Here is a 6,419-nt window from a genome sequence, read left to right as displayed (position 1 = left end):
CTTTTAAACCCAGTTTGCTTGTAAACTCCATGGCAAGAGTTAATGGATTTAAATTTGCATCTTTATTTTCTTGTAATTGCAGAGTCTACACTCAAATCATGTGGGTTTTCCTTGTGCTTCATTTTGTGGGTACTGGAGAAGTATAAAGTTTCCTGCCCCTTTAGAGCAAACGGCACTTTACTGTCTGCTCTTTTTCATATTACCAGTACCGTAGCAAGAGAGGGGCAAGCGGGGTGACTACCAGATGCTGCCCAGCCAGGGCAGGGCATGGGGGTGGAGCTGTGAGCAGCTCGTTTGGGGGGCACAGGGACAGGGGAAGAGTGTTTCCTGCTGCTGCATGCACTCCTAGGCAAGCATGGGGGGGTGCCCCCCAGATCTGTGCACGGGGTAAGGACAGGCTGCCGCTGTGGGCTTTGCCCTGGGCGCCAAACTTTGTTGCTATGGCACTGCATATTACATTAACACAAAACTTGTATGGACTTCGAAGATGAGAGCTCTTAAAGGATGGGAAGAAAATGGCTCTCAGAATCTAAGAATGACATTTCACCAAGGGAATGGACAGCAGAAAAACAGTGAAATTTCTCTCCTCTCCTCATGTCTCCATGACTCCCTTGGAGCTGATGACATTGTTCTTTCTGATCTCCTTTAGCAAGTCTTATGTTCTACATGCCAATTTATGGTCCCCTGTATACTCCTTTGCAGTTGATTATGTAGAAACTATCATAATTCCAGCAAGCACACCACTCACTGTGCACAGAAATGTATCAGCAGTGCATTCTGCTTTGTGTTATACATCATTTTCTTTTACACTTAAATAAGATGTTCCATCAATATTGCAGCTCCCACTGGCTTTATGATGTAATTTTGAATTCAGCATGGAGGAAAATATATCAAATATGCAATGGATATAAGCCAATGGGGCATTTTCACCTCTCAAAGGGTGCAGATGCCTGTCATTAATATTAATGAATCTTGTCTTAGGAGAAGAGTAAACCTCTTTGCATGAGCAATTTAAGAATTGGAAAGAGATATGGTAGGCAAGGCAGACTGTAACGCCCCCTTTTGGTTCAGAAAATAAATACTATAGATGCAGAAAGAAAAGAGAGAAATATAAGAACATTTCTTCCTAAACAGATTACTTTTTTAAATCACTGTGCTGCTTCCTTTCAAGCTCAGGGGCAAGATCCTAAGCTGTCTTGTGCTAGTCTGGTGGTGCAAAGCAGAAATAAAAGGGGGCAAAGCAGCTAGCAAGGGAATCTCAAAACATAAACAGATTCTTGGGTAGCATACAGCTGATATACTGACCCCCTCCTGGCTAGCACCCGAGGGGCATGTCCAGGAGAAAGGGGTGGGGAGGGAGAGGAGGAGAGAGAGAGATCAGATTAAAGCAGGAGTAACTGTGAGACAATTAAATAAATGTTGACGTGCACTCTATATTTGAAGGAAAAGTAGGAAAAATAGTCAAGGAGTGCAAAACGCAGATAAAGATTTACTGAAATAGGTATAAGAAAGTACTAAAATTGATATCTTTAGCAAATGTTCAGATGCAGAAGAAAAGAACTGAGATGAGTGAGTAAACATAGTTAAATAACAAAGACAAAAATATGTAAGGAGTTAGTGGAAGGAATCTATTGCTGGTAACTGCGGCTCCTGGTGCACCAGGAATCCAAGATTATCAATGCATGTTTAGTTAGTTCTGGAATATGAACATGAATTTACTGCTTGTGAAAGCATTAGGGAATGAAGACCTCTATTTACACAAATAAAACATACCTCTTGACAACAGCGGAAGTGATTCAGTCTCCATTTATCCAAAGTATACCTGAATTTGAAAATAACTTTGAAACATCAAGAAAAGTACATATTTGGAAAGTAATAAAAATAGACTGAACTGGACTTCAATAAAGGTAAAAACACACCAAGAGAAGACCATACTATCTAATGAATTCTATGTACTCAAATGATATTCCTATATAGCTTCTTCCTGCATTAGCATGATATTTTCCCATTGTGGCCTTTTATTTTTTTTAACGCTATTTATTAATGAATCCAACTTATCAAGTCACAAATCAAACAATAAAAAAAAATCCAATCTTCTAAAATAGGGGTGGCCAACCTGTGGCATAGGCAGGCTCTGCCTGTGGCACACAGAACACTGGGGAGGGGTGGCAGCACAGTGGCAGATAGAGCAGGGAGCAGGAAACAGAGCAGCACGTTGGGCGGGAAGCACAGGACAAGAAGTAGAAAGCAAAGCAGGAGACCAGGCAGGGAGTACAGGGCAGGGAACAGAAAGCAGAGCAGTTGATTAGGCAGGGGAAAGGGATCAGTGGCACTCAAGGACAGTATGGAGCTAATTTGTAGCACATCCGCCAAAACGTTTGGCCCACGTTGTTCTAGTATATACGTAAAGACAGATATCTATCTTCCATCAACAGTGCTCCCTTAACCCAATTCACTGTCCAGAGGACTCCTGTGTTCTTTTTTCTTTTCCTGTCAAGTCTTTGCTAGTTCCCTTATGATTTTGCTGATGTTAAACATGTGTTTCTTCATCTCGAATTGTAATCTGCTCAACAATTCACCCCTCTTTTTCCCGTCAGAAGTCTGCATAATACAAACCTCATTATCTTCTACTCATAGCTGCTTTTATATTACAAATTTGTTCCAAATTTGTTCTAAACTGGTAGCTCTTAGACCTTGCGCTGTCTTTCAATATTCAAAAAGTTTCTCAAACTTTCTAGTTTGGAACCAGGAAAAAATTATTTTCAGCAAATTACAAGAATTTCCACCAAATTTCAAAGACAACATCTTTTTTCTTCTCTCCTGTAGAACACTGACTTGATAGGATAACTTTTCCATTACTAAAACTTCCCAAACTTTTTTAAACCACTTAGTGAATTTAGGGGTGTCTCTTCTCTTCCAGGCTTTTCTAATTTTAATTCCTGAAGCCGCTAGAACAGGGGTCAGCAACCCCCTGTTCAGCCAAGCATGGCACACAAGGCCATTTTGCTCAGCGCACCACCGCCAGCCCGGGCTCTAAGCAGCTGCTGCCAGCCACGGAGCCCAGGCTGCTCCTAGCAGGTGCCTGAGAGGCTGCAAGCCCTGCTGCAAGCAGACTGGGCTCCATGAACCGGCTGCAGCTGGGAGGCTGCAACCAGCTGCTACAGGCTCTGGCATGTTGGCACTCCAGCATCTTCCAAGGTAGACATTGTGGTTTTTTCGGCGCTCTGGCCAAAAAACTTTGCCTACCCCTGTGCTAGAAGATGAGCGATCAATTCCTCATGACTCTTATAGGTTGCAGAGTTCTCAGGAAGGTTCAATAAGAACATAAGGGGGTTATTGGATACCTGGCATCCTGTTATTTTCCTTACCATGTCTCTAGCCTTTTTCCAGAACAATTTGATTCTGAGACACGTCCACCATATGTTGTAGAAGGGTTCCAATTGACTGCTTTCCCTCCTACATTTGCTTCTTCCTGTGCCTTAAATATGTTTAAGTGAGGTAAGATACCATTGATATAAGTTTTTAAAATCATTTTCTTTTATTATCATGCAGATGGATGTGTGAGGACTGTTGTTCCAGGTGGTCTCCTATTCTTTACCATTTATTTCTGATCCAGTGTCAATATTAGTATCAATCCATTCTGTCATGTGTTTGTTTTATCTTGACTGAGGAAATAACTAGAGAATACAAACCCCTAAGTTACTGTGGATAAAAAATGTTTATTTTTATTTTAAAAAATTAGAAATACTATTTTTATTTAAAGCAAGTACATTTTTCTTTTAAAAAACAAGCCCCTCTGGCATTCATTTTTAAACCTATATTAAATAAGCATTGGACTTAAAATTAAATTTGCATTAAATTTGCATAATATTAGCTTTAATTTGATAACCTATCTTCAGGTTTGAATTTACTATAATCCATTCAAATCATTTAAGCTTAATTTAAAGATAACATTCTAGCAGTACATTTTTGCTGCTGAAGTTTTAAAGAAAGTCAAATCATTGAACCAGTGAAAGTGACTGAAAGGACATGGAGCCAGATTTTGTTGGAGATTTTGATAGCAGTAGCCACTTTGTGGATTAAAAGAAAATATTTTCTTTGTGTTACTCAACTTGTTTTGTTTAATGACTATTTCATTCAGAATAAAGAAACCAGTTAGGGAACTGAAAAAACAGAAAAGCTCCTTCTCCAACCTGTGAATAAAAATGAGGTGTGAGGGAATGAGAAAAGTCAATGCCCTTTGACCTATCCTGGCCATATGTTTTCTCTCCTAGTGGGTAAGATGCAGAGAATTACTTTCACCTGAAAGTATAGTCCAGTTCTGTTTGCCTTGACCAAAAGTTTCCTTTTTTAGTTTACATGGTAATGCCATTGGAACACAGTGGTTTAAGTTTGAGCCTCATCTTATATTTGTGCAGGACAAACACGCAGTGAAATAATGTCCCCATTGAAATCACTGGCAAAATTCCCACTGACTTCAACAAAGTCAGGATTTCATCTACAATGAACTGTATGATTATTAGACAGGACCTCTCTTTACTGATTAAAAACATTCCACTATATCTCACTCTTACTTGGCATATTCAGCTTTATATAGTCGAAGTGCTGGCAAGAATCATGAGAGAGGGAGGCCCTTTGCTTCAGATACTAAACCACTAACCAGTGTAGATCTAGCTGCTGTGTTTCTGTAGAAGAATCTATCTACCGTAAAACCATTCTTTTGAATGCTGAAGCAGACCAGAATCATTTTACAGGCTCTGACCCCAAAGTAACTCTCCTTTCCTTAGCAACTGAACCACCTCACTAAAAACACAAAAGTGGAGCTCTTTCATCGCCATATGCTGAGACAGAACAATACTGACTTTATGAAAGAATTTAATTTTTTCAACCACTGATATTTTATTTTTCCAGCTATACTTATACGGAGCCTTTCAAGTACAGTGCAACACTAAAACATCCAGCGTGCATTAGTTTCATATATTTTTCCAGTGGGAATGTACTAGAGCTCTCATTTCTGCTTTGTTCAGTTGTGCTGCCTCATTTTCTTTCTGCCCCTAAAATCATGATAGAAAGACACTGGGTCTGATTCTCCACTTCCTTGCCCCTTCTCTAATCACTAGCACCTGGGCAGAACAAATGCAAAGAGCTATAGCTACTCCTCGCTTAACATCAGAGTTACCTTCTTGAAAAATGTGTCTTTAAGCAAAACGATGTAAAGTGAATCCAATTACATCACAGTAGTTACCTACTAGCAGGCGGCGGCCAAACAATGTTACTACTGAACATTGCATGACTCTAAACAAGTATGGTTTCTAATAGATCAGCGACGTAATAACAAAACAACGTTAACTGGCACAACATTAAGTGAGGAGTACCTGTACTGTCCTGGTCTGCTGATGTTTTATGCTCAGTTTATACAAGTGTACCTGTACGAAGTGCAAGATGATAGAAAATCAGGCCCACATATTTTTTTTACCCTCTTGTGTTGACTTTTTGAAAGGATTGTGGATCCTTGCTATTGCAGGTTCCCCCAAATCAAATAACATTGTTTGAGTAGAAAATGTTTTTTTTCCCTGATGGTCTGCTGGAATTTTAAAGGGCTATTGCAGTGGGTAACAGATCCTGGAAGAAGTTTGCAGATGATTCTTAGACTGTAAATTTCTTGGGATAAGAAGAAAGAGGTTTTTTGTCTTGTATACATTCATCACCTACCAAAACAGTGTCCTGGCTCATGACTAAGGCTCCTACCCCTGTGATGCTAGACCAGGCATTTTGCTACCATGAGCACTTAAAGAAGACAACAATGAAACTTAAACACATGCAACAACCTCTTAACAAGCTGGCTGGGTCATTGTGGCGTGCAAGAGGCTCAATGCTAAGGATGTTAGCTCTTGCCATCTCATGCTCTGTGGCAAAATACTGTTGAGCCATGACTATACTTAAATCATTTCAAAATTAAAAATAAAATGTTATGCTTACTGCTTATACGATGCAATAATAATTTATTTTTTTAGGTTGCTTCCTTAACATGAGTTAGAACTATTTTTAACATTTTAAAGGTCATGTTTATAAGCTTTATAAATTAGCATATTTTATAGGTCATAAGATTCAAAAGAAAATGTTAGAACATAACATATAGGCCTCTTAAAGGTTATGAGATTCCACTGTATTTGATGTTTAATGTATAGGCTGTTTGTGGTATGAAAGTGGTATGTATGGAACAGGGAAAAAAAAAAAGAAATCACACCTACAACAGGCAGTCCACCTGAAGTCAACGGCTGAAGATGCATACAGATAAGGCCAAGGTGAAGAAATCCGCCCCTGACATCTGCTCAAATCAAGGCAACAACCAACATGGACAACTGATGTAAGGGAACAGCTAACCAGCAGGGAATGGTTGGAATAAGTATGGGATAAGT

This window comes from Alligator mississippiensis, chromosome 3 (assembly GCF_030867095.1).
Source record: "Alligator mississippiensis isolate rAllMis1 chromosome 3, rAllMis1, whole genome shotgun sequence".
NCBI classification, from domain to species: Eukaryota; Metazoa; Chordata; order Crocodylia; family Alligatoridae; genus Alligator; species Alligator mississippiensis.
The sequence above is the reverse complement of the archived record's forward strand: the minus strand, read 5'-3'. Positions refer to the sequence as shown.